Below are 10,895 nucleotides of genomic sequence, written 5' to 3' on the forward strand. Positions count from 1 at the left end.
GAGAGAGAGAGAGACTGTCATTTATACGATGGCACAGTCCGTTTGCTACTAGTATCTTTGTCACAAACCAAACCTCTATTGATTGGCCTACACTTGCAATAAAAGAGTTTAAAGTACAACCAGACCTCGCTCCCACTCTTTTGAAGGAACTAAGAGCACTAAGTGGACGTGACCCACGGGCGGAAGGTCACATTATTGCATTACTGAGATCATATGTGGCTATTTAATGAAATAACCAAATGCAGCAGCGCATCGTTGCACCAGTCCCACTTCGTTACCGGAATGAGATTGGCCAAGTAGCCGTTGGTTTACGTTTCAATGGACGAAGTGGAAACTCGATTATACTACGAAACTAGCGCCCCAATTTGCGGAAATATTTATTCATGCTAATGAAAGGCGCCCGAATGTTTAACTCATGAAAATGGAATTATGGGTGAAATTAGAAGTTTCGCATAGAAAATGGACTATTTTTTGATAATAATCTATATATTGCTGAGGCAATTAGAAATAGTTACGTTGACTTCAAATTATCTTACTCCTATATTTTACTTAACAAACAATTATTAAATTGGGAATTTTCAGAAATTTTACTTAAAGGCAATGCAATAGTAAACTAAGACTGTCTTGAAATTTTGCATTTTTTTTAATTTGCGAGGTTATAAAAATTTTCCCCGTAGTTTTATTACGCCCTGTACAGGATTATAATAATATACTCAATTCGAACAGATTTTTTTTTAACCTTTAAATATATTTATATATTTTTATTACTTTTTAAGCACGTCAAATATAAAATACTAAGCTCCGGAGAGAAAAAATTTAAAAGTAAATAAGTACCGAACAGAGGGATCAACCAGAAATTGTTTTTCTCCCTTTAACATTAACGAATAATTCTTATGTTTACAAGCGGCAAGGGAATCTGATTGAAATAAAATAAAATGGAAGTTTCAAAGCCAATGTAACTCGAAAACGGTGCGAGACAGCTGCTTTTATAAAGTACATAAACCTTTTTTGTGTTAAAAAAGTTTGAAAATAAGAATTTGATACCAAAGATGAGACACCTTAAAGTATAAAAGAGTTATGCCGTTTTTAACACCTTTCAATCTGCTGCAGCTAGCGTCCTCTATGAGCTATAGCCAAAATGTGAACAGATTTCAATTCCTTGACCCAAAGACCCCAAACCTCAAAATTTTGTGTGGATATTTGCATTTATTAAAAAATAAATAGTAAAAAATTAAATAATATTTTACACTAACACCTTAGGTCTCTTTAACTAAGGTAAGTTTGGCTAAATCGTAATATTTTTGTTTCGGGAATCTACCCATGAATTTTGGACTATTACCTCTGGACCACAGTATACATTTATTTTATATACAGGGTGATTCACAAATGGTGACCAAAAATGAAACCTCGTATTCTTTCATGGATTCTAAGGGGAGTCTTTCCTATAAAGTTTTTATCTAGTATGCTTCGTTAAAAAGATACAGGGTGTTAAACTTCAAAAAATATTTTTAATTTTTTTAAATAATTTAAAAACTAGTAAGTGAAATAGTTTGAAATTGGGTGCATGTATTTATGTATACATTGTCCAAAATCTGAGGGCTTTTCCTAAAATTTACATTTTCCATTGGCGGAGATGCAGGGTATCGGTGGCATATTTTTCTAAATAAAATAGTACGCCACTGCTTTACGGTAACAATCACGATATTTTCGGATTCGTCTTTCAATTTTCTACAAATTACTACTCTATTATGTTTTTCGAAAAAAGCTTGATTTTCGAGTAAAATTTAAAAAACGAACTGAGAACACACTTCGATATTCGAATATGATGCTTATGTGGGCCACATAGTGGGCTGCGATAGCAATTTTGAGCAGTTAGAAGAAAGAATGAATAATGCTTTTGATCAGATTCAAGCAACAATTTCCGAACAAATTACATTTTCGTTACTAAAAAGATGTCGGGGCTGTGTTCGTGCAAATGGAGGTATTTTTAAGCATTTACTCAAATAAAATCACTAAAATGATGACTAATGTTATTAATTTCTTTATTCGAATGAACAACCGAATGATTAGTGCCTGTCATGTCATTTTTTCAGTGTTTTCATTTAGATTTTTAAGTTTTACTCGAAAATCAGGCTTTTTTGAAAAACATTACAGAGTAGTAATCTGTAGAAAATTGAAAGACGAATCTGAAAATATTATGGTTGCTGTCGTAAAGCAGTGGCGTACTGTTTTATTTAAAAAAGTATGCCACCGATACCCTTTATCTCCGCCACTGCATGTAAATTTTAGAAAAAGCCCTCACATTTTAGACAATGTTTATATAAATACATATGCCCAATTTCAAATTATATAACTTACTAGTTTTCAAATTATTTAAAAATATTAAAAAATATTTTTTGAAGTTTAACACCCTGTATCCTTTTAACGAAGCATCCTAGATAAAAATTTCATAGGCAGGACTCAACTCTCCTTAAAATTCCCCAGAGAATACGAGGTTTCATTTTTGGTCACCATTTGTGAATCACCCTGTATATTTGAACATTCTAAAAATAACACGGAAAATTTCAAGGCGCGCCCCTGCCACTGTAAATTGTTACAGTAGTTCCGATAACAGAACTTTATTGGCTTATTTTTTTCTTAGAATTTTATCTCAACCAACAGGCTGTAGTATCATTTTAAATGAACAGAACCCATTAATATAAAGCATAGTTCACTACATTTCAATTTAGTATGTTGCAATGTTATCAGGACTTCTAATTTGTTACACAATTTTTTTGTTGTACCATTTTTAGGCCCGCCATATATTTTTAATGATTTATAATTTCGATGTCCAGTACGTGGTTTGCGTTCATACGTACAAATATGATATATTTTAACATGACACTATAGAATTTATAATCAGATGTAACATGTATTACCATCCCGATTTTATCTGTTGAAATATATTTCATCATGCAACATGATGTGTTAATTTAGGCTTATCAGGAGCACTTAATCTTGCAGCCATGTCACACAATAGCACAAACTATGTGTAACGCCATTTAGGACGTGTAGAGGGTGTATTGTTGTGTCTACAATGCTTTAAACAACGCTTTAAGCAACTATTATCGCATAGTGGGGCCCTAACTTGGGCGGAAGGGCTTCTGTCTATCGAATTGTGCAGGTACTCAAAAGCTTTGTGTTTAGTAAACATTTAGATGAACAGTAACAAAGCAAAGTAAAATAAATCTGTTATCAGTTAGTTCTATCTTTCAAGTTCAAGACTTTTTTTAAGGTTATGAAGAATAAAGGTCTCTGTACACTTGCCGGAACCGGATGGCCGGCAGCACCAGCGTATTGTTGACGGACGAATATTTTTACTCATGTTTTGATACTATAGTAGGATCATATTCGAAGCAAATTAATAAATCATTGCATGTGTTATATTTAACCCGCAGCGATTTTTAGTACCAGGCTCATTATTTTTTTCTGCCTGAGAGTATTTTCTAAAGACATTACATATATTTTTCAACCGGAATCATGAAACGAAGTAAACCAAAAAACAGTTGGCCGTGAAAGATATAACGATGTTAATATGAGTTTTATTGGACGGTTTTATTACTTCCATTCTGCATTAAATATAACGTAATGTATATGATGCTTCCCCTAAGGCCCGTATAATTCGAACGTATCTGTCGGAATTATTATGAGTTTTGCATTTGTTCTGGGCATCGCCGCTCTGATTTTAATAAAGACAGTATATTTATTGCTCATATCCGTTTGTAAAAGGCAAGTGAATTAATTGGGGGGCGTAAATTCTGCAAATTCATCCGATGGGCATCGCTTCGTGATAATCAATTTAACTGTATTCACAGGGTGTTGAATATAAACGTGGCGACTCTCGGTTCTTTTGAAAGCACTGTCTCCCTTTAAATTAGGAAGACAAAAGGAAACATCGCTTTAATTTTCCTTGTTAAAACATAATATGTTACGTATACATGAAACAATTGAAATGTATTTGTAATCCCGAGTTCGAAGATGTCATTTATGATGCGTAGCGGCTTCTGGTACATCAGGATTGACAAATTCATTGATGCGATATCCCAGTCATCAGGTTAGACACACAACATCCTTCTGATCGGAAATGTTCATGTCAAACAAGAAAGTTGGAGCCAGTTTATTATGATACAACCGCACGAAGAAGAGTGTTTGTTTAAATTTAACGAAGCGAAGTTTATTAAATCTGTGGCCATTGTGATCAAATAATTGTAATATTCTTTGATTTCAAAGTAGTAGAGGAAGGCCTTGTTAACTCTTATACAGGGTGTTTTTTTAAGTTTAAGATCGGTTAAGAGCGATTGACTGCGAAAAAGTAAAGGTCTTCCATAAAAACTTATTTCTAAAAATGCCTGCTATCGGAGTTATATCTCTTTGAAGAGGCTGGTTCAAAAATGCTATTTAAAAAAATAATTTGATTCCGTAACCTCTCTAAATTTTGTACTAGATTAGTACAAACCAATTGTTTAAGATTCTGCTGGGAAAAATCGAGAGGTATTTTGAAAAGCAACAACTATTGTCGTTTTCTTGGTTTGAAAACTCAAAACATACCAAAAAAGGAAGCGAATCATAAAAATTTTCAAATAAATAAAAATATTTAGATATAGTGTAGCCTAAATTGTCACAAAAAGGGTGTGGACTACAGAACTGAGTTAAATGAAGGATATTTTGTAAATAAATTAAGTTTGTAATGATATAACTATTAAATTTACAGGATAAAACATCTCAACTCTCAAAATTGTGACAAAAATAGAATTTGCACATTCAAAAACTATTAAAATGCACTCATGTATCACAACAATGTTAGAAAGAATACCAAATAGATATAAACGGGGGAAATTTCATGTCTTCATTTATTTAGTTTTAGTAAAATAAAAGTTAGTCAATAATAAAACCTCAAACTAAAACCCAAATGTGTAGTATACCTATATTTGTCAAATTCAAAATATCTTTCATTTAAAATCAGTTTAAGTAAGTTAGCATTATCTAAGTATATTCAGTTAGTTATTCCCACATTCAAACAACCATAACCACAATAATATATACTGTCGAGAAACCACAGTGAAATTGTCTGGAACACGTGCCTAAACAATCTTTGTCTTAACAAAATAGGGACTTCTTCAAGCAGTCCTTACAAATCCTCTTCAAGAAATATGCAATCATGTAGCCTACGACAATTCTCATCCACACAATAAGGTAAAATTGGTGTTGATGGCGCTTCTTTGGCTAGTATGTGAGTTTTCATATTGTGATTGTTACTAAAATTCATTATGGCATCTCTAAGAAGTTACCCTCATCGGTAAAGAGTATTTGTCACACGTTCACAGAGCCACTCTACATGGAAAATCGTCAGATAAATTGCTTTTACACAATAAAAAAAATACTGGTTCTTACCCCTTTTGCAGACGTTTCTGGAAACAAGGTTATTACTTTTTAGTAAAGAATTTCTCTTTAAAGTTTTTCACATACTGAACAACCTGCATTGGTCCAGAACCTGCGCTGTAGTGTCACAAAATATTTACAGTACAATACCCAGACAGAGAAACATGGAATGATCTTCATCAAACAGTCATCAAGAAAAGAGATTAAAAAACTGACAAGTATTGTCATAGAGAAGTCCTGCAATGAAGACTTTTCAACAGATCAACACGAACAGCCATGATGTGGTATTGTGAGGTATTAGAGTGGGTTCATTATAAACAACCGAAATTGGATCAAGAACAGTACGGCAGTCAATCTGGAATAGTGCTAGTTTGGAAATAATAAGACTCACCACAAAAATACATAGCAGAATAATCTATAAACACATTTAACAAGGAACATCAATTTATATTGACCTTAAGACTGAACTAAATTTAGATATAATGATTCTTTTTGCTTTCATTTCCAAACTTCAGACGTTTCCAAGTGTTTCAGTCTGGGTTGATTATCTAATTAAAGCTAACTATTAAATTGTTCTCTTAATGTACACATCTATAGTGCTATACTTGATTCTATTAGTTGATAAACATAAATACGCTGTTCTCTTGGTGTATGCTGGCTACAACATCCTAGACAGTCGATGATATGTCTACACAAAACTCCCTTCGATAACAACCCTCCAAGCAATTCCCTGCCCACTGTCTCCCTGCATCGACTGGATGGATCGAGGGGTGGTTCTTTGTCATAAAAATTGAGCGATGAAAACGAAGAGCTCTCCTTCGCACCCTTCAGCTTCTCTCCAACGGGCGAGGCAAGACTGTGACTCCTGGCTTCTGAAAGGAACAGGATTTAAAGGTGCGAGTGTACTGGGTGATTTATTTGAATGCGGCAAAAATAAAATGGAAAAAATGCCTATCGAAAGACGTTAAAGTGTAAAAAGAAACACGATTTTTCATCAATTTCATAATTTACAACAAATAATAAGAGTTCTGCTAAAGTAGTAGCAAAACAGTTTATAATACGTGCTTATTAACAAAAAAAATCTCAAAAATCAGGAAATGTCTAAATTAATCTATAAATTTTAATAATAGATAGCAATATTTTATTTGTGAACATTATTTTTATGTTTTAATAATTTTCAAATGAATATAAAAGCTGGTAAAATTTCAACATTTTAGATTGGAAAAATTTTGTTGTCCACAGCTTATGTGCTCACGAATTATGTTTGTGGTATTGTTGGTGTCTTGAATTATATCTTATACCCTCTTTTCATCGATCCCCATGAAAAAAGGCAACCAGTACTGAAGTCATCGCGGCCTACTATACGAATTTCTTAACTAAAAAGCGGTATGGACATTCCACAAGACGATTAGATGCATATCCCCAAATAGTATGTCTAGCTCTAGATGTTCGTTTGAACTTACATTTAGTACATATATTATTATTATCACAACAATCTTTAGGGGTAAAAGTTGCCATTGTTACACTTTTGCATCACTATTTCATACGTGCTAGACTGGTCCCTACAAAACACAAACATGTCAATAATCAATCTATCAGGATATCATTGGGTATTAAGATACAAAAAATTGGATAATAAGGCATTTTTCAATTCACACGAAGTCTACTTAGGTTTATAAATAACTTTTGCTGCGGAAAATTCGTAAATGCAGACATGTAGACATGCAGAGCACTCTATAAAGGAAGTAATTATATTACTAGTACCTTGTAACGTCGGGAAACTTCCTCTAAATAACTCTCCTGCGGCTTCCTCTAATGCCACTTGTTCCAGTTTGACATCGTCAACACAAAGAAAGCATCAAACACGGAAATTTCATTAACCAAATGTAACAAGTAACTTTAGAACGTGTTTGTCGTGCGGGGATCATCAAAAATGCATCGTTAAACTGCACTGCTTAATTATATTTGCCCTGCATGATATTTTAATTGGATCCCAGCTGAAAACTGAAATTCGATGTATGGTTTCGTTAATTTGGAAAGTTAGTCAGTGGAGGAAAGTTTGGTTTAATAATGCGGTGAATTCAAAATTGGAGATTCGGGTTTTGGTAGTGTTTTATTGGTTCGTTTCTGTTATCAGATGTTCGTACCTAATCGTTATGACGATTTAATTAAATATAATACACGTTATGTAAAAATGTAACGATCTAATTGCTCATTACAATTTTATCACATTGTTATACAGTAAGTAATGAAGTTTGATAGTTCATTGCCTTAACTTACAGCTTATTAGTAGACCACCATTAGTTAACCCCCAGTACCGGCAAGCGTATGTTTGGTTGCCTAATTTTAATGCTAAATTCTTAATCTCAATGTTAAATTAACAGTGGCGTTGCGGTGACCAATGAAAACAACAACTAGCATAACGGCGCTAGATTCGCGAAGACGCGAACGGTTTTTGTTTGGTTAGGCGTGTGGAAATTTGGAATATCAAAGTTAATCTCGGTCATCTATGATTTTGATATTGATTTTTGTGCGATTAATTAAATTAGAGTTCATGATCATACCGCAAATTTCCATATTTCGATCAGATACGTTGTTTTGCGTTTATTTGTTTAGTTGTGAGCAATCACGAGTGTATCTCTTAATATAACGTAGAACAGATTTTTTGGCCTGTGATTGTTTACAGGTTTTGTTGCTGAATTTCCCTGTGGTTCTTTGAATCAGAGTAAATTTGTAGAAGAGTCCAATAGCCGTTCAGACGAAATTTTAGGACCTTCACCTATTTTACATATAAACCTGCTCTGGCCCTCTGACACAACCACGAGTACCCGTAAACAGCCTGGGATTTGATCATCGTCTTAGCAACTGCCATACGTGCCACAACTGTAGCTGTCGCTGGTTCCACTGCCATAAGCCATTGCTGTCGACCATCATTGGCATCCACGCACATAGCTATACCCCATCACTTGGCATGGAAGGTTCCAGTCCATTCGACTAGCCGAATAATAAATTTTGATGCACTTGGAGGCAGGCAACCCGTTACCCAGTGAACTGTTTTGGTGAGTGTTTTTGTGTTAAAGAAAGACTTAACTTCAGATCACTCTGCCAATTAGTTGTTGAAATCAATATTTGCGTAACTACACAATTTTAATTAGTTTTAATGTAGAGTAGAGTTTTGTAAAAAAATTGCAATTGTAACTAAATTTTATATGTTTAATATATGTATTACATTTTTGCTACCTTTTTTTATCAGTTTAAATGTCCTTAGAGTCTATATATTAGTACAAGTGGTGAATCACCTGGCGCCTAAATAAGTGAACATCAAGGACATAGGTTTCATAACTCACTGAAAGCGATCCCCCTTTGACCTGAGTTAGCTGAAGTTAATTTTAAACTTCCACAGAATTGCCTACATTCTATAGGTGGAAACCTAGAGTTTACTAGAGGGAAATTTCAAAAACTAAATGATGAGCACATATCTTTAGAGATTTTAACAACGAAATTCAGAAAAAGGATACAAGGAATATTTAAAATATTATTAACCAGAGACGAAAATACAAAAAAAAAAGAAAATCGCAGGTAGTTGTGATATATATGAGCAATACTAACCTTTGAAAGGCAAAAAGGATTTACCGTCATCTAAAAAAGAACTTACGGTGATTGTATGTAAATAAATTCATAGGCATTACCACCTACAATAAGTAAGTAAGTTTATTCCTTCAAAAGGTTAATAGAAGGCGTGAAAGCCTGCACACGTATATGATAAGGATGCAGTAACTGCTCCTGTAACACACGCCACACAGTAGTATTTGAAACACCCATTTTACGTGCAATGTTGCGGGTACTGCGGCTCGGGTTTTCCTTGATAAGGTGTAAAATATCTTCTCCCCATTTAACACACATTGCGGTGTTTCTTGTCCACGAATTCAAACTCTGAGTTTACTCTACCCGTGTCCCAGCTTTTAATAGCCTGGTTATTGTGTTATAACCAGTTGATTAGTTGATTAATTAGCATGATGCAGAGTCGGCCTAAGTTTTGCGTAATAATTTTTAAGTAATTTTCTGGAACACATGACACTTTGAAGGATTGCCCTTATTTTAAAATCACCTTTAAAAAAATACATAAGTATATGGATTATTCTGCAGTATGATTGATTATTTTTCTCAAAGTCGTTCCTAAAGAAACGTTCGCGCCTCTTGATATGTCACGGAAACTATTACCTCTGAAAAAAACAAATGAAAAATGTTTACCTCCAACGCCGCAAAACTCCTACAGATTTTAACCATCACTGTATCAATTTGCCATCACAATCCCGCCGGGGTCGGAGCTACGGCTAACACTTTGATGAATATACAACGTGTAGGGCTAATTTATTAATAAGACGCCGCATATAAAGCAAAGTCGTGGATTAAGTAACGGGAGCGGCGCGCATTCTGTGCGGCCGGAAGCAGGAGAAGTTTCCTGCAGCGCGAGGTGCGCTCAGCTCGGTTTTGTCCTGCCACCGAACGGTTCGTCCCCGGAAGGAGTTTAACGAGTCCAATAAAACTGACGATGAAGAAGACTTAATAATGCATAAGCTTAATACCCTTGTACGAAGTGCAGCAACGTTGCTTCGGGAAAAAATGGTTTTGCAGGAAATTACCGTGTATTAGTGAGGGTAATGCAGCGAACTCATAACACTGATAAAATTTGTGGGATTTACATAGGCTTTTTGCATACTGCAATAGTTTTGACAAGTGAAACGTGTAAATGAATTGAACGTTTCAGTCTTGCTGTACACCATTTTCAGGGCTCAAAATTTGATATGTTTTTTGTTTTGTCAACACTACAATTTTAGACATTCGGTAGATAATTCGCTCCAGTTTCTATTATAAAGAAACCTTCAGAATGCCATTCACAGAGCACAAATCCCACCAAAAGTACGAAATTATAGTTCAGAAGTAGCTAACGACTGACACATCGTAAAGCGCCAACAAAATTTCACTAAAGTTTCAAAATTTTTCGAAAGTTCCCCTACAAAGACTCGATTGCCGCCAAACACCATCAGCCATAGCAGACGGTTCTAGCAGGGTACGCTACCGATGGCTGAGGCGCCGACAACACACAAGGGAGCGAAAATTAAAATATTTCCAAATATTAAGAAATTCGGAAAGAAATACGGTCATCATTAACCAAAATCAGTTAAAGGTTGATAACCCTTTGGAAGCGGGCACCATCTCGAAATCGACATTTTTCTAGGAGACACGGTGGATGCAACGCGGAGACCAATACAGTACTTTTACAGACCCAGCCTGGAGTGTGTTCGAATGTCAACCCGGCCAGCGAGCGTACACAATAAGAGATAACACTCCCACCAGTTTTCAGGCATATATTTCCCTCTCTCTGTCTAATTGCGCCAGGGTAGTTTTAGATGGTTCTAAAATTTTAATCCTACGCGCAACTCTTAGCAATAACGGATATATATATATATATATAT

The sequence above is a fragment of the Anoplophora glabripennis genome, unplaced genomic scaffold, assembly GCF_000390285.2.
Source record: "Anoplophora glabripennis isolate ALB-LARVAE unplaced genomic scaffold, Agla_2.0 scaffold319, whole genome shotgun sequence".
NCBI lineage: Eukaryota > Metazoa > Arthropoda > Insecta > Coleoptera > Cerambycidae > Anoplophora > Anoplophora glabripennis.